General features: G+C 45.1%; 1 long non-coding RNA gene across 1 annotated transcript; it reads left to right on the top strand.

The window, feature by feature from the left end:
- Positions 1-7,181: 7,181 nt before the first annotated feature.
- On the top strand, positions 7,182-16,576 carry LOC108534992 (uncharacterized). Its single transcript, XR_001887095.1, has 3 exons — positions 7,182-7,401; positions 13,153-13,411; positions 15,890-16,576. It is a non-coding gene; the product is annotated as an uncharacterized LOC108534992 (long non-coding RNA).
- Positions 16,577-27,378: the final 10,802 nt, after the last annotated feature.

Here is a 27,378-nt window from a genome sequence, read left to right as displayed (position 1 = left end):
CTTGACCAGGACACTACTTTCTTTAATCTCAGCTTGAATCTGTCTGGAAAAGCCATGCAAGCTCACTTGTCCCTCTCAAATATGACCTGGGAACCTGAGTGGCTCAATCCCAAAGGCCTCCCCATCCACCATACAGCAACATGACCAAGAGCACCAGCACTGGAGTCCAACTGCCTAGGTCTAAATCCTGGCTGGGCTATTACCTGTTGCACTGATTATCTATTGCTGCGTAAGAAATTATCCCAAACCCAGCAGCTTAAGACAAGACCCCTTGTTGGAGTGTGCAGAGTCTGTGTATTGAGGGTAGCCATAGCACCTACTTTACAAGGATGTGTGTGGATTCAATGAGATCGTGCGAGTAGGGTACTTTGTGAAGTTCCCTCTGCATAGGAGGGTCTCAATATACTGCAATAGCTGCTGCAGATGAGATCAACCCAAACCCTGGGGCCCTGTGGCTCTGGGAATCTGGGACTAGCTGAGCTAGGTCCTCTGGCTTAGCATCTCTCACAAGGCTACAGCCAAGGTATGGCCCAGGGTTGCAGTCATCTCAGACTTCCAAACTCACTCACATGGTTGGTGGTAGGATTCAGTCCCTCATGGGCTGTTGATGGCAGGCTGCCTTCAGTTTCTTGAGGCCTCTCCAGAGGACAACTGATATGGCAGGTCCCTTCATCAGAGCAAACAACCTCAAGGAGCTAGGGAGAGAGAGTATGAGCGAGACAAATGTCACGGGCTTTTGCCCTAATCTCAGAAGTGACATGCCGCACTTTTATCTATTCTATCCATTAGAAGCAAGTCACTAGGCACAGCCCACACACAGGAAGCAGGAACTGTATGTGGATGTGAATACCAGAGGCAAGGATCTTAAGGGCAGCTTAGAGGCTGACAACCACACCAATCATGTGACTTTGGCAAGTTATCTCACCTCCCAGTGCCTCAGTTTCCCCATCTGTAAAATGGGAATGTTAATACTTAATAGCAATTAGTCTCCAGAGATAGTGTGTGAGTTAAATACACAAATTCAGGTAAAGAACTTGGAACATGCCAAGGAAGAGGATGTGTTCAGTCCATCCTCAATTACGAGTCTTTACAGGAGGGGAGAAATAATAAAGATGATTTTGAGATCCTGGCACACACCCACTAAACTAAGTCCCAGACTGGTTTGCTACTGCAGAAAATATTCCAGTACCACAAAGAGAGAGGGGGAAGGGGAGCTGGAAGCGGGAGGCGATGCAGGCGGACAGGTCGTGAGGATGTGTGATGCGAAAGGTGGGGAAAGGAATCTGGCAGGCCAGGGCTGTTCCAGGAGTCCAGGCCTTTGTCTCCTAAAGGGCCCAGGGTTTGGGTTGATCTCATCTGTAGCATCTATGTATATTGAGTCCCTCCTATGTAGAAGGAGCTGCACAAAGTACCCTAGTCACACGATCTCATTTAATCCACACACATCCTTGTAAAGTAGGTACTATTGCCACCCTCAATACACAGATTGTGCACACTCCAACAAGGAGGATTATAAATTGCAATTTACTGACAAAAAAAACGAAGCTCAGAGAGGTTAAGAAACTTGCCTGGGATCACACAGCTTTGGAGTGGCAGAACGGGGAGTCAATTGAGGTCTGTCTGACTCAGAGCCCCACCTTGAATCCACCAGGCTAACAGGCAGGGACGAGGCAGAGAACAGAAAATAGAGCGTGTACTCCTAGCATCTCCATTCATTCTCACTCTGATCCTCACCCTCCAGCCTCCCTGGTGTGAGAAACAGGCTCTCAGGCTTCTCCAGAGCGGCACACGCTGTTGCTCAGCCTCCCCTCCCCATCATTACAACCCAAATGTGAGTCTTAATGGGGTCCAGCCTCCAACCTGTCTGACTCACCCTCTCCAGCTTTTCGCATCATTATGTCTGCGATAGACTGCATGTTTGTCCCCCCAGAATTCTTGTGTTGGACCCCTAAGCTCCAGAAGGATGATATTTGGAGCTGGTGTCTTTGGAAGGTCAGTAAGTCATGAGGGTGGAGCCTTCCTGATGGGATTAGTGCCCTTAGAAGAAGAGATACAAGATCTCTCTCTCTCTGTCTCTCTCTCTGTGTGCATGTGTGTGGGTGTGTGTACCTTCTCTCTCTCTTTCTGTCTGTCTCACTCTCTCTCTGTCTCCCTCTCCTGTCTGTCTCTTTCTCTTACTCTCTCTCTGTCTCTTTCCCTCTCCTTATCTCTCTCTCCCTCTCTCTCTGCCTTTCTCTTTCTCTCTCTGTCCACTTCCTCTCTCTGTCTCTCTCTTTCTCTGTCTCCCTCCCTCTCCCTCTCTCTTTGTCTCTCTGTCTCTCTCTCATCCTCTCTCTCTCTGTCCCTCTCTCTCTCCACTCCCCCCTCTATCTCTGCCTCTCTCTGTGTCTCTCTCTGTCTCTCTCTGTGTGTCTCTTTATCTCTCTTTCTCTGTCTGTGTCTGTCTCTCTGTCTCTATTTCTCTCTGTCTGTCTCTCTCCCTCTCTCTCTTTCTCTCTCTCTGTCTCACTCCCTCTCTCTCCCTCTCTCTCTGTGTGTCTCTCTGACTCTCTCTCTTCCTCTCTCTCTCTGTCACTCTCTTTCTGTCCCCCTCTCTCTCTCCACCCCCCTCTCCCTCTGCTTTTCTCTCTCTGTGTCTCTCTCTGTGTGTCTCTCTGTTTCTCTCTGCCTCTCCCCTCCCCCACCAAGTGAGGACATGAGAGAGCAGCCATGTGCAAGCCAGGAGGAGGAGGCCTCCCCAGAACCTAACCATGCTAGCACTCTGATCTCCGACTCCCAGCCTCCAGCACTGTAGAGAAATGTATTTAAGCCCCTAGTCTATAGTATTTATTATGGCAGCCTGAGCCAACTAAGACAGTCTTAACAGAAATAGAGCAACCTCAACACCATCATTGGAATCCCATCCTGCTCCTTTAGATTTCTTACAGTTGTCACAGTCTCACACCAAGTGCTTTCCAAAGTCACCTTTCTTCTCCACCTTTGTATTAAACCCTTTTCTTCAGATCATATTCATCTATCTTGAGCTCAAGAGCTGGCCTCGCTGACCCCTAATTCTTATGACACCACTAAGATCCTCCTTCCCACAAACCACTATTTCTAGATCCATATCATGGACTCCCAGGCCACCCTAAAGAGATGCCCACTGTCCTGAGTGACCAGTGGTCCCCTCCAGGAGGAAAATATTTTTCTCTGCGCATCACCAGGATGGAAGAGAAAGCCAGAGACCCAGAGGAGAGACAAGAGAAAGATGGAGACCGAGGTGTAGACTCAAGGGGAGAGAGCGTGCTCTAGGGGGGCTATAAATTCCCTTCTAATTCCAAATAATTCCGATTACACGGATGAGTAGTTTTCAATCAGGAAGATAATCTCAGAGATAGATGGCAGGATAATTGTTCGTAGCGCCGACGTAAATATTGTGTCGTTTCTATTAATCTCTGCGAATCGGCTGTCAGAGGTGTCACTCATTCATCACAACAAATTAAAAATAAAATTTTAAGAGAGAAAGTCACGCCTGGGGGTGGGGTGGGAGAGGCTGGGCTCGCTTCGGGAACTGCGAATACGAGGGGGAGGTGTCGCCTGGAAGTTGTTGCCAGAAATAAATCTGGCTTCCCAATTTAATATATTTATTTATGAAAGCAAATGGTAACGAGGGCTGTAGATCTCTATTAGCTTCCCTGTAAGCATGTGCACACATGTGAGCATGTGCGTGCACATGCCTTAACGCAGAATGCCATACTGAAGCCAAGGCGTGGGCTGCCGTCCTGCTAACATTGCCCTGGGATGAAGTATCCTCAGCCCCATCTGGACCATGGAGCATGGACCTCCCAGGGGCAGGTCACCTGTATTCTGCACACCCCAGCCTCTCCCAGCCAGCGAGGGGTGGTGGTGGGCAGATCTAGGCATTGAGACCCCCCTTCATATTAGAGATCTGAGATCATTTTAAAGATCAGGGATGGGCTCGCTTCAGCAGCACATATACTAAAGATCAGAGAGAAGCACTAACTGGACTCACACTGGTGTTTCTGAAACTGCTGGTGATTTTCTGTAATGCCGTGGCCTTGCGGGTGACTCAGGCACTGAGGAGCATAATCCAGAGTAAAGATGCTTTAGAGCGACATCTGAGAGACAAGAGTAGGAGCTCATTTCTTTGTCTCTCTCTTATTTCAATTCCTTGAGGGCTGAGGTCCCTCCATGAGAAGGACAATTTCCTAGGATCCTCCCCCACCCAATCCCCCCTCCATGCCTAACCACCCATGGTGGCAGATGCAGTAGACAACACTGGGGTTTTACCACTGGTTTGGAGATGCTAGCATGCACCCATTAAACTAAGTCCCTCCTTTGCTGCTGCAGAAAACATTTCAGTGCCTCTGTTCTCTGTTCTAGGTATATTAGATCAGCTCTAGTCTTTGTATATGTAGTTATTTATGACAATCGTCACCCACACATGCTTCCAAAATGGATTTCTCAAAGAAATTGCAATTTCTCAACACAATTTGTATTGAAAAAATTTGTATTGACTACAGTGGCAGTGTGTTTAAGGTCCATGAGCATTAGTCCCTGGTCCCCAACACTGAGCCTATTGTCTGGCACCATACTCAATCCACTTATGTTTGTTGAATGAGTGAGTGAGTGAGTGGGTGGATCAATGGATGGGAATCAGGGTGAAACTAAAATGAGGTAGCATAGGAAAGTCAGGAATACATTGAGTGCCCAGAAATACATAAGTGAATTCCCATATAACTGCTCAAGGTGGGCAGAGAATTTGGAGTTATGTTTCCCAGAAACAAAGCAAAGAAGGAAATTCCCTTCCTTACAAGATTCACAATGTTCCTAAGCTCAGCTGTTCCACAGAAGCCCAACTAAGGTCAGAAATTTCTCCCGAGGTCTCATCAAGTGGGCACCATAGATAAGGCAAGTCCCAAGTTCTTGTAGGTCTTTTGGTTTCACCGGTTTCCTCAGGGAGGAGTCTTCATTCTCCAACTTGACTTACGTAAATCTAACTGCTGGAGCTCCAGGAGCCAAGTGGGGAAAGGAATAAAGGAACTGATTTTCAGTGTAGGAACTCACTTAATGCTCTATTTTCAACATGGAATCCCTTCCTTCAGCCGTGTCTAGAATCAAGAGTCCAGAGCCTTTCTGGCTCAGTTTCTCCAGAAAATAAACCTCTTTCTTTTCTCTGTGGTAGAGGAGGGGAAATCGGTAGCCTGCGTTGTGGAGAGGGAGGAATGAGGGTATAGGGCTTCTAACAGCTACTTTTCTGAATTTAAACCTGTCCTTTTTATTTTAGTCCCATCTAGCTTATTTCTCTTCTCTTCACTTCGCTTATTCTCTTTTCTTCTCTTCTTTGAGATAAGGTCTCGCTGGAGTGCAGTGGCACTATCTCAGCTCACGGCAACCTACGCTTTCCGGGCACAAGCGATCCTTCTCCCTCAGCTCCCTGAGTAGCTGGGACTACAGGCATGTGCCTCCACATCCAGCTAATTTTTGTATTTTTGTAGACATGGGGTTTTGTGATGTTGCCCAGGCTGGTCTCAAACTCCTGGGCTCAAATGATTCACCCACCTCAGTCTCCCAAAGTGCTGGGATTACAGGCCTGAGCCACCGTGCCTATCCTCTCATTTTCAAGGGACCTGGTGCCTCTAATATCTCAGCCTTGCTGGGGTCCCAGAACCTCCTGTAACCTGCTTTGGGCTTCCTCTATCACTCCCTCACACCCCTACCTCCACCCCACTCCAGATTTCAGCTTTAGCTTTCCTTGGTTGGCCAGGTCAGCAACACTTGTTTATTTGGTTTCCAACTTCCAATATTTAATTGCTATCATTTCCTTTTCATTTCTAATACTTAATTGCTATCGTCTTCTTTTCATTTTCTTTATCCTTATGGGCCTGTGCCTTTTGAAAATCCATTTATCATACTTTAGCTGCTGTGGGGGAAGGGATGACAATAAATGCGTGTATTTCAGTTTGCCACAGTTGATCCTGCGTCTCAACAGGCTTCAGATAATAAACATGCTTTTATATTTCCTACAACCAATGTGGCAGAGCCAACACTGTGAGTCTGCCATCGTGTTCTCTCTTTTTAGGCACTCAGGAGAACACAATTCTCAGGCTCCCTTATAGACAGGTTGGGATCATGTTGCTGAATCCCCATGAATGGGGTGTACCAAGGAATTTTGCTCATTTGCCCTCAAATCCCTGTCATTCTCAGGAATGAAAGAAAAACACTCCGAGACAGCTGTGTGCCAGCGGGGAGCAGACTGGGTCTCTGGGTCTCTTCCGGAGGAGACCCCCCACAGACTCACATTGCACTGTGAGGAGAACACGAAATCAACCTGTGTTTAACCCTTGTGTTTAACTTAAACCTCTGTGTTTAAGCCAACTGTGTTTAACCCCTGAGATTGAAGGTTTATTTGTTGTCGCATCATGGCCTGGAAAATTCTAACCAATACAACTGCTTTGTATAGCGTATCTCCATAAAAGCCAAGGGCATATTCCCAAAATAGTTGTCTAGGGGAGCAAAACTGTATAGTGAGAGTACACGGCTTTCGGTGGTTCCGGCTTGGCCTCGGGTGCACGCTGGAATATCCAGGGGAACTATCCTTGTGTAAACGCTCCATACAGTCCTCCATGTGAATTACTTTTTGAAATAAAAATTCTTATGAGTTGGTCAGTTAAATCTTTGGGGTTATATTCCTTAGCAAGAATTTGTAATACTGATATCGTGTTTTCATTAAGTGTGGAAACATGGCTTTGAAAACGAGCCAGAGGAGAAACGGAATTAACATTCTCTTAGGAAAATGAAGCTGCTGGCCCGTACTCCGCATGAACAGAAGGACCGCTGTGGGACCTCTAGAAAACAGAGGTGTTCCTCCAACAACAGTCCCAGAATCCCTCCAAGGCGAGCACAGGAAGGTGGAGGTTCCAAGGTGGATGGTTAGAGTGGACATCTGGGATTTATCTGCCAGACGGTTATTCTCTCTTCCTCTGGTAAGAAGCTCTAATTTTCCTTAAGAGATCTCCTCTTTCTAGCCAATGTTGGTAACGTGGGGGGGCTGACCCCCCAAACCCTGTCCCCCCCACGTCCCCCCAAGTCCCGCCCCGCGTCTCCCCACCCCCGCCCGCCGGGACATGTGACCAGGTCTGGCCAATCAGCTTGCTGTGTTCTCTAGGCGACAAGGATCAGTGCAGGCGGAGTGTGAGGTCTCAGGAACTAAAAGAGAATGAACCCTGCGGATTTTGTTGAAACTATTTGTAAAGACCGCCAACTGCTACCATTTACATTTCCCGTGGGGTTGTTAGGCTGAATGGACGCGGACCTGGGACTGCTGAAAACCCTGTTGTCTCCAGGAGGGGAGCAGTTTCCTGGGAATGAAGCTCGTCCAGAGGAACGCAGGGCCCAGAGGTAAACCGGGCCCTTTCAGCCCCCGCGGGCTCATAGTAAATCCCAACTACATTTCAGGATTGGGGAATAAAAATGAAGAGCTGGAATAAGAAGAAAGAAAGTAGGGGCACTGGGCACCACGTGGACCCTAAGTTTTCCCTCACTTTCTCTCCAGGATAATTCAACCCCTCTTGGCTGTAAATATCTGTAGAAGCCCCACGTCTCCATTATGCCTCTGACTGGCGGGAAGTTTTGTTTGTTTTAACCAGAATCCTTGGCATTCAGAGAGAACATTCAGGAATGTATTGTGGAGGCAGACCATTAAAAACATGAACCTGGGCCAGACGTGGTGGCTTATGCCTGTAATCTCAGCACTTTGGGAGGCCAAGGCGGGAGGATGGCTTGAGCTCAGGAGTTTGAGACCAACCTGAGCAACGTAGTGAGACCTCCATCTCTATTTAAAAATACAAAAATTAGCCCACCATGGTGGTGCGTGCCTATGGTCCCAGCTACTCGGGAGGCTGAGGCACCAGAATCGCTGGAATCCAGGAGGTGGAGGTTGCAGTGAGCCGAGATTGTGCCACTGCACTCCCACCTGCGCAACAGGGCAAGACTGTCTCAAAAAAACAAACAACAGAATAAAACCATGCAACTGGTACAAGGAGTGAAGTTAACGTCTCAAAAATCCTCAAACCCTGTAATTTTCCTGCTGGCTAAGATGCTTCATATCTCTTGGTATCTCTCTCTCCCTCTCTTTTTCTTTCTTCCTTTCTTCCTTCCTTTCTTTCTTTCCTTCTTTCTTTCTTTCCTGATGGAGTCTTGCTTTGTAGAGTGCAATGGCATAATCTCGGCTCACTGCATCCTCAGCCTCCCAGGTTCAAGTGATTCTCCTGCCTCAGCCTCTCGACTAACTGGGATTACAGGCACTCACCACCACACCCAGCTAATTTTTGTATTCTTAGTAGAGACGAGGTTTCACCAGTTAGCCAAGCCAGTTTCAAACTCCTGACCTTAGGTGATCCACCCGCCTCAGCCTCCCAAAGTGCTGGGATTACAGGCTTGAGCCACCGCGTCCAGCCCTCTGCTCTCTTTCTAAATCAAGACACTTCTACTACCACAAAAACAAAAACAAACAAAAAGACAGGAGTAGCAGTAACGACTGCCAGCTGCTACCATTTACATTTCTTGAGTGCTCACTGTGAATCAGGCCCCTAATTCTCACAGTGAGCCTGTGAAGTAGGTGTCATCTTCCCCATTTTATAGATGAAGAAACAGACTCAATAGTTAAGTGACTTCCCAAAGTCTGCCAGCGGGTGGTATAATTGAGATTTTAAAAATAGCTTTATTGAGGTATAATTTACACATCATAAAATGTAGCCATTGTAAATGTATTCTAGTGATTTTTAGTGAGTTTACAAAGCTGTGCAACCCTTGCCACCATCCAGTTCTGGAACAGTCCCATCCTCTTAAAAAGATCATCTTCTGTCTAATTGTCATCTCTCCTTGTCCTCCTTCTCTAGCCCCAGGCAGCCACTAATCTACTTTCTGTATTGATATGGTTTGGATCTGTGTCCTGTCGAAATTTCATGTTGAATTGTAATCCCTAGCGTTGGAAGTGGGGTCTGATGGGAGGTGATTGGATCATGGGGGTGAATTTCCCTTGGGTGCTGTTCTCTTGATAGCGAGTGAGTTGTTATGAGATCTGGTCATTTAAAAGTTTGTGGCACCTGCCCCTTCTCTGTCTCTTCCTCCTGCTTCGCCTTTGCCTTCAACCATGACTGAAAGTTTCCTGAGGCCTTCCCAGAAGTCACTACACTTCCTATACAGCCTGCAGAGCCGTGAACCAATTAAACGTCTTTTCTTTATAAATTACACAGTCTCGGATATTTCTTTATAGCAAATTAAGAATGGACTAATAAATGTATCTACAGATTTGCCTTTTTGGATATCTCATATAAATGGAAGCATGCAACATGTATCTGCATGGTTTGCATCTGACTCCTTTCACTTAGTTCATAAAGTTTTGAAGTTCATCCATGTTGTAGCGGGTATCCGTACTTCGTGCCTGTTTATGGGTACATAGTAGTCCATTGTATGGACATACCACATTGTATTTATGCATTCATCAGCTGATGGACATTTGGGTTATTTCCACTTTTTGGCTATTATGAATAATGCTGCCATGAACATTTGCATACATGTCTTTGTGTGGACAGAAGTTTTCATTTCTCTTTGGTATACACCTAGCAGTTAATTGCTGGGTCATAGTTAGGATTTCAGCCCTGGTCTGACCCCAGAGCCTCAACTCACTACCTTTTGTTCACTCCCTTCCTCATCCCTTAAAGTCAGTCTCCAGCAGTTCAAACCCTTAGCTAGGACATTCCCTCCCACTCCTCACTCTACCCCTACCTAGGGAAATATTATGGTTTCCACCAAGTGAGACACTGAGAAGTTGAACACCAATGATGGGTCCATGGAAGAAAACTACCCTCTTTAAAGGCACAGGCAGGGTGAAGAGGTTCTGCAGCAGAGGCACCTGGGGTCCCAGCTGCTTTCAGCAGCAGCTTCAGTCTCCTAGGATGTCCCAGCACAGATGCCACTTGTCCTCTGGCCCCCACCCTGGTCAACAAGCAGAGTGATGACAGTTTCCTCTCACCACCTAGCTTCCTCTGTGCCTTCCAAATGAAAGTGACACTTTGAGGCTGGCAGAAAACGTTGGGGTGGTTGGAGGGGATAGAATGGGGGAGATGACAGACACCTGCGGTCAAGGGCTGTCAAAACAGAACTGACAGTAGCCGTGCCTCCTCAGGTCAGGTTCAGGGCCAACACTGCTGCTTTCCCCACACAGCGACCAACTCTCAATGGAGTCTTTGATGAGCAGCCCGCATTTGGCATCATAGTGTCTGGCCTGCAGGGAGGACCTGGGGAATGTAAGCTCTGGGAGAGACCAGCATGGGTGCTGGGGCAGGGGCAGAGAGAGAGCTGCAGAAGAGAACTGTCTGTCTTTCCACCAGACTGTAAGCTTCTTGAGGGCAGGGACTGTGTCTGCCTAACATACTACAGGAGCAGCACAGTGTCTGGCACATGGCATAGCAGCTGCTTAGTAAATACTGGTGGAGCAAAAGAATGGGTGAAGAAATGAACGATTATTGGAGCAGCTTCATCAGAGGCAAGTTGCAGAAGTTCAATGGTGGAGGTGGCTATTAACCAAATAATTATGGCCATCTTCTAGATAGTTGGAGATATTCTAGCCTCTGGGTAGGATGTTTCTTCAGGGCACATGTAAAATGGGAAGAGTGAGGTGGAAGGATCTTCTCTGCTCATAGCCCCTAAAGTGAAAATAGAAGTGCAGCCTGGGGCACCACCGAAATGCAGGCCTCTCTGCTGCTCCTGCTGCCACTGTTTGGCCTGGGTGGCTTGAGCACCTACCAGCCCTCACCTTTCCTCCATCCTCCCTCCTCTGCCTGTCCTTAGCCAGCAGCAGCCAGACCACCTGTACAGGAGCAGCCAGTATGTGGTGGAGGAGGCTTCATGCCACCTCTTGCCATTAGGGAAGACCTGCCTTGAGAACCTACTCGCTGAGGGCCCTGGGAGATGCTAATGACCATAAAGAGTCATCCAGATGCAAAGGTGATGACAGTCTCTTGTCCTCTGTCTGCCACTGCATTTTAGAATAACCTTCCCTTCCTGCAAATCCAGATCTAAAAGGTGCAGCAGTGTTTTAAGGCTTCCTTTAGAACTTCTAGCCATAAACCCCACATCTGAATCAGACCACAGTGCAATTACAGGGCCTCTCTGAACCTCAGTTTCTTCATATGTGTGTAATGGAAACAATAATACCTACTACGTCCAGTTGTTGTGAAGGTTACATGGGTTGACATAGGTGTTGTGCCAGGCGTAATGCCCAACCACATGAGCACCTGCCTCTCCATGCCACGCAAGGCTGACCCTTCTCCAGGATCTGATACAATGATACTCACCCAGCACTCATACTTCCACCCCACCATAGCCTCACCCCGACATAAAACCCACAACCCATTCTCCTTGGCATTTATGCCTCTCCCAAAACTCAGTCACTATGCATCCATTGCCTGGTGTTTTTGCTTTATTTCTGGAACGCCATCCCTTTCCCACATTTAGTATCAGGTGCCAGTGCGGCTGTCAACACCAGTGCTTGCAACTCCTCCATGCTGATGCTGTAAATCCAAACTTCATCTCTCCCCAGGAGCATCTTCCAATCAGCGTTGGCTGCCATATGGTCATTACTATTTCTGCAGTTTCTCAGGAGCGTTGCACGATGCTACGCTAACAGTCGTTAATGAGAGGAATATATCTTTGTGAAGTCGGCAGGCAGCTCTCCCACAACTCAAATGGTATCCCTTTGGGTGATTCTGCATTTTTTTAAAAAATAACAGTGAATGCTATTTTTCCAAATATCAAAGTGGAAGAGGCTGAGGCATTGTGCCCTGCTCTGAGAGTCTTTGTCCCTCTATCACCTTGAGAGAAGACTTGGCTTAATAGGCTCCTGCATTTTTGAGGCTAGGTTTACGAAGTGATGAGGTCTCCAGTCAATAAGTTAGACATCTTTCATTCCTCAAAACTGACTTAAGTAGTGGGATTGTCACTTCGTTGACTCTCCAACATATAATCCCCTTCCTGTTACCATCCCAATATGGGAAATCCCACTGATCCCTTCTTGGGGGTAGAGAGTGTCTGCCCACCACCATGGGGAATCCCCCATGGGGTGACATCTTAGGGAAAGGGAGCATTTGGTCATCATTAAGGAAGTTAAAGAGTCAATTTTTGACCCTTCTTGCTCATTCCAAAAGTAGGCAGGAATATGACTCCAAATCGGCCCATCAGACACCACTGGATGCCACTGAGACTTATAAGACAGCAAAGCCACGCTCAGATGAGGCTCCATCTCTCTGCTGCTCCTCTTTCTGATATAAGCTAGAATGAAGGCACATAAAACACAACTTCTCTACTTCTCTATGACCCAACAATTGCACTCCTAGGTATTTCCCAAGATAAATGGAAAACACATGTCTATGAAGGACTCCAAAACAAATGTTCGTAGCAGCCCCAAACCAGAAACTACCCAAATGTTCACCAGCTAAAACTGGATAAGGAAATGGTGGTGTATCCATACAATGGAATTCCATTCAACAATAAAAAGAACAAACTACTGGACACATGCAACAAATTGGATGACTCCCATAAACATTAGGTGAGTGATAGAAGCCAGACCCAAAACGTAAATAGTGTATGATTCCATTTACGTAAAATCTAAGACCAGACAAAGCTAACCTAGGATGGTAGAAGTCAGAACACAATGAGCATTGTCTCAGTGCAGTGGAGGCAGGGGAATGATTAGAAACGGGAACAAAAAGAACTTTCTGGAGCTATGAAAATGTCCCGTGTCTTGTTGGGTGGCAATTTCATAGGTGTATACATTGCTACAATCCATTGTGCTGAACCTAAGATCTGTGCATTTGACTGTACATAATTATACCTGAACTTTTTCTTTTATGTCAGTTAAAAAGAAAAACTGAATAAAGGCTGGAAGCTGCTCTTCTCTGGGGTTTAGAATGCCACCCGTCTCTCCATGTCCCCCTACCCCCGATCCCCGCCAAGGTGTGGCAGCCCTACAGGTGACACCTGGCACTCCCCAGACCTGCTCTCTGCCCCCAGCAAATCCAGTTATCCTCAGCTTCCAGCTTTGTCACCCGTCCCCACCTGGGGATAGAATTGATAGAGTTATCTCTGCAGGTTTCTAGCTGAGAAGAAAGGGACTAAAGAAACCACAGGAACTCCCGGGCTTTGGTTACAGTTGTTCCGTTTAAGCTGTCCATCTGTCAGGACCACGCACCACAGAGGCAGCCCCAAAGGGTGAAAAAACTAACTCAGGTCTTCTGGTCCAGCGCATCCCTCCGGGAAAGAGAAAGACCTATTTGTTTTGGCCTAAACTGAAGAAGGCAGCTGAAATTCCAACTGCCTGCAGAGAAGCACTCGATGAAGCCCTTGGAATGTAAGTGCGGTTGCTGGGGTTGGGGGGAGGAGAGCTCTTTTCTAAGAGGCCTTGTAGTGTAGGATAAGAAAAAACACAAGCATTGAGGCAGAGACCTTCAGATCCCAGCTGTGCTACTTAACCAGGTGTGTGACCAGGACCAGGGCACAGCCTCTCTGTGGCTTCCTCATCTACCAGTTCAGGGGGTGGAAGGGATGTTGGGGACAGGTTATACAAAGTAAGTGCCAAAAGTCCCTACATTCAACCCCCTAACGTGAGCAAGCCACATGGTATGATAAAGATTCTTGCAAACTGTGTGCTGTTTGCACAAAGTGACAGACATATGTAAAGTGACGTGGGGGTGCCTATGCATTACCTTTGTGTAAAAGTGAATAGGTAAAGTCCTCACCTTTCTTTGTATCTCAGGCTCAATGTCAGTTCCTTGGAGAGGCCTCCCCAGACCCTTAAATGTCCCCTCCCATATTCTCTCTCAAGTAGTTATCCCAAGTGATTTTTTTTTTTTTTTTTTTTTTGAGACAGGGTCTCACTCTGTTGCCCAGGCTGGAGTGCAGTGAGGCAATCGCCGCTCACTGCAGCTTGACTTCCAGGGTACAGGCAATCCTCAGCCTCCCAAGTAGCTGGGACTACAGGTGCATGCCACCAGGCCAGGCTAATTTTGGGATTTTTTTTTTTGTAGAGACAAGGTCTCACTATGTTGCCCAGGCTGGTTTTGAACTACTGGGTTCAAGTGATCCTCTTGCCTTAGCTTCCTAAAGTGTTGGGATTATGGACGTGAGCTCCTGGCCCAAGTGATTTTTTTTTTCTTTTTTCTTTTTGGCAACAGAGTCTCACTCTGTCACCAGAGTGGAGTGCAGTGGCATAATCTTGGCTCACTGCAACCTCTACATCCCGGGTTCAAGCGATTCTCCTGCCTCAGCCTCCCGCTTCCGCCTCAGGCGTCCGCCACCATGCCCTGCTAATTTTTTTATTTTTAGTAGAGATGGGGTTTCACCATGTTGGCCAGGCGGGTCTCGATCTCCTGACCTCATGATCCGCCCACCTCACCCTCCCAAAGTGCTGGAATTACAGGCATGAGCCTCTGGGCCTGGCCTCAAGTGATTACTATATATCCACTTGGGGTCATTTATTTTGTGTCTCTCTCACTCACTAGGCTACTAACTAACTACAAAGGCAGGGACTGTCTGCTCTCTTAACCCAATATTTTCATTAAACACGTAATGCAGTACATGGCACAGAGTGGCTATGCAACAATTATTTGTGAGTGAACAAATTCATATCCATAGTAAAAATGGTTTGAAGCTTACTATGTGACACTTCCCCACATCCCTAAATCTGGAACGTGAGAAAACCTGGTAGGTAGAACTATCTTGCTAAAGGTATGAAATGTTTCTGCATAAAGACATGTGTTCATAGAGATTATCATTACAGTGAAACCCACAGAACTTTATTCCCAGTTGGGATCCAGCAGTAAGCTAGCATCTGACAAAAGCATTATTTTTATTCAAATAACCTGTATCTATAAGTGGCACCTGCCCATAACAGAGCCTATGCTTTTTTTCTTTTAAAAACTCAATAAATCATTCCTGTATATTTTAATGGAGATGAAATTAAATTAATACTATCAGCTTCTTTTTAATGCAGTTCACATTTTCAACGTTTATTTTAAACTAGATTGAGGTCTGTAAAATCCAGTGCTTTGAAATGGTCTGGGGTTTCAGGGTTAATTTCCATATTAATTTAAGCTATAAACATGGTTAGGAAGTAAATCTACTGCCAAAAAATATATATAAATGCATTCCGAAATCAAAGGTGCATTTGGGGTTATCAATGGATGTAGATTTCTATGCCAAAGAAGCCCTCAATTAATATAAAGGGATGTAAAACTACTCCATTTTACTAGTTAAATTTTGTGGAGGTCAGCTTCTGAAGTTTCATGCCACCGTATTAATCAGCAATTTCCCTTTCTTAAAATCATTCCTATGACTCACTTCTTCTGAGAAGCCTTTTCTAAGCCCGCTTCAAGGAAAGCAAACTCAGAAGTAACCCTTGACCTACCGGCCCCAGAAACTCGCCCTCAGAATATCATCTCTCGCAATCGAGCATATGGAACATCCCCAAACAAAAAGTGAGCTCACCTCTGTTCACCAGTGTCTTTGCTCTGGGCTGGGCAGCCCTTGTCCAGCCAGGCTCTTCAGCCTTGAGTCAATCAATAATGCCTGACATTTTTAATTTTTGAGCATATATAGTGTGTAGGACACTGTCCTGACACCTATTGGTAGACTATCTCAGTTCTATGAGGTCAATCTCTGTTTAGCTCCATCTTACACATAAAGAAACCGAAGACCAGAGAGGTTAAATAACTGCCCAAGGCCACACAGCAGCTAAGTGGACAGCTAGGCAGACCACCTCCAGGCTGTTCTCTTAGTAACTCCACTCTACTACAATGAGCTGAGCCATCTCTGAATTTAATGTTTTTAGTGTTTGGAAGTCTGGAAAGATACCTGCAAAGAAGAGGAACAAAGAGAAGATTGGAAGGAGCCAGGTGGACCTGCCTTCACTCATACAGTGAAACTCCAGTCTTGGAAGGGAGAAATGGGAGATAGCAAGAGAGTCCCCCAGGAGAGCCACATACACCCAGGCTATGCAGTGGGAAAGTAAACTGTACCTGCTACATCTACCGAACTGCTATCTCTACATCCATCTCCATTTCTTCCTCCCGTGCCCTTTGCTGCCTCCTCCCAGAATCCCTGTTGACACAGCCTCTGCCCTCAAGCCTGAGCCTTACCTGCCTTCCTAGCCTCAGCCCCCGAAGCTTAACACACCCTGCAGCATGTCCAAGGCACAACCAACTATACTCAGCCTCTAGCCCTATAACGGATGGCGCTCTTGTGATTTCCTGCAGCTGTGCCAGTTGTTGAGGATGCCAGCAGCTGAATCCCTTCATGGAAGACGCTGAGAGAGACAGTATAGTGGAGGAAAGGATGTGAGTTTTGCAGTCAGATCAGTACTCAAATTGAGATCTCAACTTACCAGCTACTTGACTTGACATGCCCTCCTTGAGACACCATTTCTTTATTGCCCGCTTCAAGGAAATAATAAAATGAAAATAATAAAACCTACCTCTTAGGACTAAGTGTGGATCAGCATGATGCACTTGGAAAGTAGCTGGAATGAATATTTCTTGTTTTCCTTGTCCTGCATCCTGTCCTCTTTCTATGACAATGCCTTGGCTTTTCCGTGGGGGACCACTGCCCCCCTCTTGGTCAATGTGGTCTGATTAGGTGACTCTACTTTTCCTCTGAGGTGGGAGGATGCCTTAGCCAAATCAGGCCCAGTAGAATCTCAGTGATTGGTTCAGTGATGAGCACTTGACCAAGTCTGTGCCAATGAGAACTGGCCTTAGAACTTTTCCTGGTACCATTGGGATAGAAGCCTCCTGTTCCCTGGAGCAGCCCTGTGGCTGAAATATGAGCCAAGAGCTGTGGCAGCCATCTTGCCACAACAATGGAAGGGGAGCTTTCTTAGAATGATTTCAACATTGAAGAAAATGGGGCTGAGGGAGGGAGAGAGCAAGGCCCTAGACAACTGGGGATACCTGGAATCAGCTGTAACAATTTGATCAACTCCCACTTTTCAGATGCCAGAGGTGATAAATTTTCTCATTGGCTTTTCTCACTGTGAGATGGCTACTGTTATGGGCTAAAATGTGTGTCCCTCTTCCTCAACAAATTCACGTGTTAAAGCCCTAATGTCCAGTACGCAGAACGTGACTGTATTTGGAGATAGGTCCTTTAAGGAGGGGATGAGGTTGTTGACATAGGCTGTTAGGGTGTGCCCTAATCCAATCTGACTGGTGTCCTTATAAGGAGAGGAAATTAGATGCACACACAGCAGAGAGTTGCACAAATATACAATGTGAGGACACAGTGAGAAGGCAGCTGTATGCAAGCTAAGGAGGCCTCAGAAGAAACCAAACCCACCAATGCCTTGATCTTGGACTTTTAGCCTCCAGTACTGTGACAAAATTAATTTCTGTTGCTTAAACCACCCAGTCTGTGGTAATTTGCTATGGCAGCTAGTAACTAACACAGCTACCAAAGGACACTTGACTAATACACTTTCTTTTCCTGCAATCTATGGGAGAACCATAAATGCCACTTTTCAATGTTGGATAGGAATACACCAAGGGTTTCGGAGATGGGAGAGAATAGGGTGAAGTAATCAGACAGAGCTTCGTGGCAGGTGAGTGGGGGTAAAACCCAGGCTGGGCTTTAATGAATCAGTAGAGAAGATAAAGGCATCTAAGTAGAAGGAACGACCCAGGTGGGAAATAGGATAACTAAGCCAACTGACCCAGCCAGAGAGTGGCTGAGAGAGAAAAGGAAAACTGGATAAATGTTGAAGGGCCAAATTATGGAAAGTCTTCTCAAGTCCACACTGGGGAGTTTGAAATGTACATTGTTGAGGACAAGAATTCATTATTGGTCTTGGGGCAAGGGAGTCACAACTTGAAGGTGGTGTTTAAGGAAGCTTAGCTGCCTCCAGAGACAGGGAGAGAGCAAAGTCAGGGAAGCCATCTCTGAAACACTGGATTCCTGTCAGGTTCCCATTGGGAGATGGGGAGGAGATGACCCACCAGTCTGCTTGAGATAAGGTCCTCCTTCCGAGCAAAGGAGCAGTCTCAGTGGGTGTTGGGGAGGCTGATGGGAGGCTCTGAGGTTAGATTTGGTGACAGCTTTAGTTTATTAATGTTCTCTGCCCCTCCCCCAAGGAACACAGCTGGATCACAGCTGGATGCCATCATCATTGTGAAGGGGATTCAGCTAACCCACTCCACCACTGCTGTCCCACCTCTAACATCCATCTCTGTCACAGCTTCCCAGCTCCACTAACCCCCATGGCCTTTTGCCTTACGCAGACATTCAGATCTTACGATCCCAGCAAAACACTGGTAGGTCCAAAGCACCCTCCAAGCCCAGCCTCCATTCTGGGAGAGGAGTAAAGTCACCTTCTTTCTACCCTCTCAGAGCCTTCCACGATGGCAAATCCACAGAAACCAGTACTAGAGGCCCTTTCATCCAATAAGTATTTGCATATATTATGTGCCAAGCACTGTGGTAGGCATGGAGGATACAATTAAGAAATTAAAGTAAGACTCAAGTGGAGTTCCACAGCAATTAAGATATTATGGAATTGTCACAAGGACAAGCAAATAGACCAATGGGACAAGAGAGTCCAGAAACAGACCCCCACATATATGGCCTATTAATTTACAACAAAAGTGACATTGCAGAGCAGTGGGGTAAGGATGGTCTTCTGAATAAATGGTGCAGGGTCAACTCAATATCGATAAGAAAGGTAAAAAGAAAATAAGATGATCCCTACCTTATGCCATATTCAAAAATCAATTCCTAGTGGACTATAGATCTATAAAGAAAAACAGAACAATAAAGCTTCTAGAAGATAAGGCAAAAGCACTGCCCATAAATGAAGAGATAGATAAATTTAACTTCATTAAAATTAAGAATTTCAGTCTATCAAAAGACACTATCAAGAGAATCAAAAGCAAGCAACATAATAAGAGAAGATTGTTTGACAAACACATAACCAGCATAAGATTTGTGTTCGGAATACATAACTCCCAAAGATTAGTTGTTTTTTTTTCTTTTTAAGGCAAACACACACATGAAAATGGGCAAGAGATTTGAATTGGCACTTCAAAAAGGAGATTCCAAAGACCAGTAGACATATGAAAATATTGACCTCATTACTAATTGGGGAGATTCAAATTAAGGTCAGAATGAATTACCTTAAAAATCTGTCAATCCCCAGTGTCAGTGAGCTGTGAAGAAACAGTTACTGTCAGACGCTTCTTGTGGGAAGGTAAATTATAAAACATAGAAATATACTTTGACCCAGAAAGACCACTCCTAGGTTTCTCTCTAAGAGAAAGAACTATGTGTACAGGAAGACCAAGAGACATGGAAAACAATGTTGATAGTAGTACTCTTCATAATAAACAAAAACGAAAGATTACCTGAATGTCCGTCAACAATAGATTGCATAAATACATTTGGTATGCTCCCACGATGGAGTGCTCTACTGGATTAGGCCATTCTTGCATTACTATAAAGAAACACCTGAAACTGGGTAATTTATAAAGAAAAGAGGTTTAATTGGCTCATGGTTCCACAGGCTGTACAGAAAGCATGATACTGGCCATCTGCTTGGCTTCTGGGGAGGCCTCAGGAAACTTACAGTCATGGCGGAAGGTGAAGGGGGAGCATGCATGTCACGTGGCAAAAGCAGGAGCAAGAGAGTGAGTGGGGAGGTGCTACGAACTTTTAAACGACCAGATCTTACAAGAACTTATGCACTATCATGAGATCAGTGCCAAAGAGATGGTGCCAAACCATTCATGAGAAACGCCCTCATGATCCAACCACCTCCCACCAAGTTCCACCTCCAATATTGTGGATTACATTTCAATATGAGATTTGAATCATTCATTGCTCAATTAAACTCCTTTAAATTTAATCCAGCCCAGATGAAGTTTTTCTTTTAATAATGTATATGTGCTATACTTTATAATATTGTTAAAATATTATACACACACATCCAAACTATATCACATACCAAAATGAAAACACACAAATTACAGCTACATGTCACACATGGATGAATCTCACAAATCTAAGAAATAGATAGAACTAACTGTAGGGCTAGAGTTCATGGGAGCTGTTCCTGGAAGGGAAGAAAAGGGATAAGAATTGACAGGGGACCTGGGGGAATTTTCTGGAATGCTGGCAATGTCTGGGTAATGAATACACAGGTGTTTTGTTGTATAATAATCCACTGCACTTTATACTGTATGTGCAGTTTTATGTTGTTAAAGTAAACTAAAAATGGCCTGAGAAGGACTCCGTACTTCTATATTTGAGTCCTTGTGGATGAACCGCAACCTAACTTAATAGGTAGACAGGATTGAAAATCTAATTTAGGAGTATGCACCTGTAACAATAGCTGAGTCTTGGCCAATCCCAGCAGCCATACTTCAACCACTCATACACTGCTGAGTGTTCAAATTGTGTCCAGATAAGGCAAATGCCAACCTGTAACCAATCCAGCTGTTTCTGTACCTCACATCTGATTTCTGTACGTCACTTCCCTTATTTTGATCTATAAATTTGTTCTGACCAGGAGGCATCCCTGGAGTCTCTCTGAATCTGCTGTGATTCTGCGGGCTACCCGAATCACAAATCATTCATTGCTCAATTAAACTCCTTTAAAGTTAATCCAGCCCAGATGAAGTTTTTCTTTTAATAATGTGTATGTGCTATACTTCATAATATTTTAAAATCAACAAAATTATGGTGTATGCCATCGACCAGTTAACAGCTTTTTGGGGAAAAAAGAGAAAAGAAAACAGGCATTCATGAGACAATGAAATCAATGCCATGATGAGCCTGTCCCAGCTCTGCCCCAATCTAGTCATGTGGTAGCAAGTGACTTAAACTCTCTTAGCCTTCTTTTCTTCTTGCATAAAATGGGAATGATAACCATACCTGCCTCATGGGGCTGTGAGAATTAAATGAGGTAACAGAAGTAATACAGCTAGAATATACATTGTATATGGTAATCCATCAATATTTTTGTTAGCTATTACTATCATCATTATTAGTACCACCACTACTAGTACTATCACTAAGAGTACCATCATTACTAGTATCACCTCCATTAATTAGTACTACCACCACCAGTAGTACCACTTTCACCACAAGAACTCAAGGAGGAGAGAGTAGAGTTCCCTGCATCTCTTACATCTGCTCTTTACCACTCTCCAGCCAGCTGGTGTCCCTGGGAAGATGGAAGAGGAAACCATTGAGTTACTTTCCCCTCTCTTCCCCCAGGGTCCTCACATCAGCCATAGCAATCAATTCTCAATTCTCAATCACTTCTCACATTTTGCTCAAAACCTGGCAAAGGAAACACTAGAGCCACTACTAATGGCCAGGTTCTCTTACCATGCCAGTGCCCTGTATACAGCAGGTGCTTATTGTATATGCTTATTGAATGCATGTAGACTAAGGGGATAAGGATAAGTGAGAAAGTGGGTGAGTGAGCAGAGCCAACTGAGTAGCACAAAGGAACCCCGTGTGTTATCAACAACCATCAACAGAAACAGAGGCACCGGCTGTCCTTGAGCCTTCTCCTTTTCTATCCTCATGGCCAGATTCCTGGCTCTTCTCTGCTTCTCATCCTGCTCAAACCTCCTGGCCACCCAGACTAGAGGCCACGCAGTGATCTGCTGAGCCACCTACTGCTCAGATGGCAACGTAACAGTCACTATTTATCTTTGTTACTGCTGCGAGTGTCCAAGAAAAAACAGCCTCAAAGATCACGTCTGTTAGGATAACCTATTGATTTGTGTCACGTTTCTCCCAATCCCCATTTTATTGTTGTTCAAGACGGGGTCAGGGTAGGTCAAAAATAACTCTTTCCAGTGGAGGCAACAGACTGAGAAATTATAACAGGAATTTAAAATTCTCTAAAAGACATGGGCCAGGGAGGCAATGTAAGAGTGGAGTGTCCCAACCCCAAATTAGAGACTGTGGGAGGGAGGGTCCGAATGAGGTCTGCAACAGACAAGCTTAGGGAAAAAAAGGAAAAATTAGGAAGATAGAATGGATTTGCATCTTAGGATCAACACCCAGTACAAGCTTTTAGAAGATGTTTAAAACTTAGTTTTTCATACTGGCCAAACCAGTTTGCTGAATATAGTCTAAGTGTTAGCCAGTGATCCTATGATCAAGGAAGAGGTAGGTACTTCATTAAAATTAAGAACTTCAGTCCATTAAAATTATAGCTCTCTATGTTTAGAGCTAGGAAAGTCCACTCATTTGCCAAATACTTCATCTATAGTAGGGGTCAGCTGTATCCAACTGCAACCAAATCCAACCACTGGCTGTTTTGTAAATAAAGTTTTATTGGAACTCAGTCATGCCCATTTATTTATGCATTTATCTATGGCTGTTTTGCTACAATGGTAGAGTTGAGTTGTGGTGACAAGGGAAAATATGATCTGCGAAGCCTTAAATATTTACTATCTGGCTGTTACAGAAAAGTTTGCTGATCCATGGTCTATAGGATCTTAGTAAATTCTCACAACTTCATTTTACATAAGGAAGGTTTAACTCATAAGGGTTAAATAAACTTGGTCAAGATCAGGTTCAAGGATGGTATTGAGATTGGAATACATGTCTGCTTGATGCAAAAATTTTCCCTGAGATGTGTGCTACTTTCCATAGGAGAAGATATTATGATCACTCTTAATAATATTACCTACAAAAGTCAAACACCTATACAAATCATGTCTACACCAGTCAAATTTGGCCCAAAGGCGGTCCAAACCCTACTGTTTTGCCAAAATGTCATTCTCTTGAGAAGTTTTTGAGGTGAAGATACCATCTTAGGTTTAGAACTAATTTGGTTCTACTGAGATTTCAGGGCAATGCCATTCATCATAAAGTTAACTTACCATTCATTTCATCTTGAGAACTCCTACTTGCTCCTTAGCTTTGACGAACAATGACCAGTTAGATGAGAAACAAATACAAACTCTCTTATTGGAAGCTAAGACGAGGCATGAAAAAGCAATGCCAAGACACAATCTATAGCAATTTGGGATAAAACCCAAGGATTCTATGACTTTGTCTTTCATCTTCGCTCCCTTTCCTGGCAATAGAGCCATTCCCTAAGACACTGGGCAAGGCTGATACAATACTCAGGGTGAGGGAGGTGGGAAGTTGTAGAAATATTCGGAATGCAGTACTCTCCAAAGTGTCTCTGATTCTTGTGTCACTCACAGGAAAAACTCACTGTGATCAGAATGAAAAGAGGAAATACGCTAATGCTTGATTTCAGGAGAAAATAGTCACTACATAAGATAGGGTGAAGAGACAAATACAGAGAGACTTCGAAAGGACATGATATCAGCATCTCTAGTGGGATTATTTAAGCACAATTAGAGGGACACTTCATAGAAATGTGATTTTCAAGCAGCTACTAGTTCCCTGGGACTCCAATGTAAGACCTTTTCCCCGGGTGCCTTGTAGATCCATACTTTTGGAGTGATATTGTACCACATTGTGAGAAGCCTGACAGCAGCATGGTCATGAAGCTTGAAAAGAATGATGCCTGGGAATTGCAGAAGGATCTCAAAAGGTAAAGAATAAAACAACCATGAGGGCATTTCATTGGATGATGTGGAATAAAGTCTACAAAGCAAATGACGGTCAGCTCCCCATCACTGGCAACCCTAATTCTGAAGCAAAATAGCTTTAGGAATGTGACTCTTCCAGAGTTAACCTGGGGACCCTAGTAGATACCAATCTTACCTACCTTTGAAGTAGAATGCCCCAGGTTAAACCAGCCTTTTTTCAGCTGACCCAAACTTCCTGGCTCTCTTTCTACCACTCAGTTCTTCCCTCGGATGATCCTGGAGCCAGGCTTCTCTTCCCACCTCCTATTGAGCTTGACTGTGTGCACACCCCATCTTCCCCATGCAGCTGCCCCAACACAGGATCACTTGCTGGAGAGCAGCACTGGCTGCAGACACAAGATCAGTTCCCAGGTTCACGTCTGCCCCTATCGCAACCCCAGAGAAAGTTTAGTTACAGCAGTGGGAAAGCCAGGAAGACCCAGACATGGGCAAAGGCATGACACTGATTAAAAACACACAAGGATTGGGAGGCCGAGACGGGCGTATCACGAGGTCAGGAGATCGAGACCATCCTGGCTAATCTGGTGAAACCCCATCTCTACTAAAAAAAAATACAAAAAAACTAGCCGGGCGAGGTGGCGGGCGCCTGTAGTCCCAGCTACTGGGGAGGCTGAGGCAGGAGAATGTCGTTAACCCAGGAGGCGGAGCTTGCACTGAGCCAAGATCCGGCCACTGCACTCCAGCCTGGGCGACAGAGCGAGACTCCATCTCAAAAAAAAAAAACAAAAAACAACAACAGACACACACACACAAGGAAAGATAAAGGGATGAGATAGTGAAAACACTATTGAAAACAGTCTCAATTTACTTTGCTTCTTCAAACTTCCAACCTTACTACCAAAAGGGAAATGAGAAAAACAAACCAAATACACATTCAAGATGGAAAATGATACGCATCTTTCATCTCAAACCTAACCCTGTTTTGCTCCCCTCGAGACATCTTTTTAATGGAAGAAATTAAACCCCTTGAGTCTTTAAATGCTGCTGGGGGTGAGCACATTCAGGTCAGAAGCAGCGCTTGTCCCAGGCAGAGGCACCTCAAGAGTTAACAAGGGGTATTTATTTACAGGTTAAAGAGGCAAGCTCCAGAGTGAATGGCTGGGTTGAGGCGATGCTGAGTGTGAGCTAACAAGACGCTCTCTCTAGTGGCATTCTGGGCGATTACTCCCGAGCACCCAGCCATACCAAAATCAATAAACAATTTCAGCGCAGCCCAGGGAACTTTGCCACACTTAATAAAAGTCTCCAGCTGCAGTTATGGCTTCATTTCACCTTAACGTCTTCTTTAACTGTCCCTTCTTTTCAAGATCAATTAGAGGTACATGCAAAGAGAATAAAGAAATACACACGAAGGTGCACACACACAAACACACACATCAGAAGCAAACAAGGTCAAAACTAGCTATGTGCACCAGTGGGCTCTCCCCTCTCCACTCATAATTTCTACTTTAAGATGACCCACAGTAAGTCAGTCTGTGGGGTGCAGTTGGGTTTGCAGAGAAAGGAGGGAGGTGAGGGGTTAGTCCACATTGCCCAAGTACAGATGACTACTCCCAATATGAAAGGCACCCTTACTAGATTTCCAAGGATCTCTTTCTCTCTGTAAAGCACCCGTGATTTTTTGCTTTTGGCTATTTCTTTACTCCTTAGAATATCCACTTAAGAGTAGATCAAAATAGGGAGAGAAACGAGGCCAAAATGTGTTAATGTTATTGTTAATGCCTCCAGTTAAAGGGTTGAGAGGCATTGCTTGGGGTAGGCAGGCTGGAGGGAAAAGAAGAGACACAATTCAACCTGTTAGCTAAAGCGATGTGTAGTTCCGGGTTGTTTGTGTGTTTCATTGTCTCAGATCCCTTAGAAACCCACCAGAACATTGGGTCTGGAACTGGGACTAGCACTTGCCTACTGACCAGTCAGCAGCCATTTTCCAGCCTTGATTGAATATGTGACAAATATAAATGAAAATCTATTTGATTTTTTAATAAATTGTCCCAGTGTGTGTTACAGCCTCTACATTTGAAAGTTCATTCTACATGCACATCTCTATGTGCACAAACACTGCCCTCTCACTTTAGAAAATTACCGAACTCTGGAAGATGAACTGCTCACCCTTTTAGGAAGTCAATAACACTAATTAATTCATCAACTTTCTTGGATTCTTTGCCAGTAAATAGTGTGGTCAGAAACAAGTAGAAAGCTCCATCTGCAAGAAGCACAAAGGTGGCTGGGCACGGTGGCTCATGCCTGTAATCCCAGCACTTTGGGAGGCCGAGGGAGGCAGATTACCTGAGATCAGGAGTTTGAGACCAGCATGGCCAACGTGGTGAAACCCCATCTCTACTGAAAATACAAAATTTAGCCACATGTGGTGGTGGGCGCCTGTAGTCCCAGCTACTGGGGAGGCTGAGGCAGGAGAATTGCTTGAACCCAGGAGATGGAGGTTGCAGTGAGCCGAGATCGTGCCATTGCATTCCAGTCTGGGCGACAGAGCAAGAGTCCATCTCAAAAAAAAAAATTTTTTTTAAGCACAAAGGTAAAGACCTTCTGTGAACAAACACACTTTACCAAAACAGGAGTCACTCAGATGACAGGAAGAGATATGATATTAGGATATTTGAGTGAAAATGGAAATAGTGATGTCCCCTCCCCTTCCTTCCCCCTTTTCTAAGTGTCACCAGCTCTAGAACAGTGAGCTCCAAAAGAAAGTCTTGGGAGCCGCCTTCCTTCGGGTGGAAAAAGCCTTCAGGAGGAGACACTGGCTCTGATTGCATAATTGTGGCTCTTCCCTTTCCCTGCATTCCAGAGGCACCCTTCCCATTGGACAGACGAAATGAGCATACGGAGAGTAAGGGAAAGCCTTTTACCAGGGGCGTTAGTCTGAGAGTCCTCTCTGCTTCCAGGCCCGTCAGTTCCTTGGCCCTGACTCTCTGAGCTACAGTTGTTCTCCAGTTTTCCAAGGACTTGACTCCAGTCACCGTGGCAGCTGCATCCTCTACTCAATTCTCCACCTTCTTTCTCCAACTCTAAACATTCTCATTCCCACCTGCCTTTCCCAGCAGACTCTTCAATCTTACCAAGTATATTTTCCATCAAGCTTTGGAACATCCCAGGGCATTTGGGAGGACAGAAGTCCTTAGAGAAGTAATTATAGCAAAGTTCTCAAGTCCTTCTGCCAGCCTAGAAAGTGGCTCTGTTTAAAAGATCCATTTATATGGGGTAGAATGAATAATTGTGAGGTATTTGGCAACTTTGAATGCCATTATAAGAGGTTGGAATGCTAAAAATCAGAGTTTGGTAGAACACCACAGAAATAAAGCTGCCATTCTAAATTTGTTCATTTTTATTTCAAGACCAAACTAGACATGTCAACAAGTCAATCGTGGAGTTTCCCATGCATTAGGCATCTCCTCAGGTTCTGGTGCTTTTATTGCTCACTCGGCATGACAGGTCCGTGACCAAGTTAACACATTAGGCAGGAAATCCTAAAGCTACCAGTAGCTAACAGAACAAGCCACAGGTACACCTACCTTTCTAAAACTCAGTCAATAAACACATTTGTAAAAATATTCCACAAAATGAAGACTGATCTGCAGCTTCCAGCAGAAAAACGCAACTACAAAGGTGTGTGTTCTTATGCCTTCCTAATGCCTCTATCCTATTTAATATTTTCATGGTGAGCATTCTG

This window comes from Rhinopithecus bieti, unplaced genomic scaffold, assembly GCF_001698545.2.
Source record: "Rhinopithecus bieti isolate Rb0 unplaced genomic scaffold, ASM169854v2 scaffold_11380, whole genome shotgun sequence".
Lineage (NCBI taxonomy): Eukaryota > Metazoa > Chordata > Mammalia > Primates > Cercopithecidae > Rhinopithecus > Rhinopithecus bieti.
Note: the sequence above shows the minus strand (reverse complement) of the source record. Positions and strands in the feature narration are given on the sequence as shown.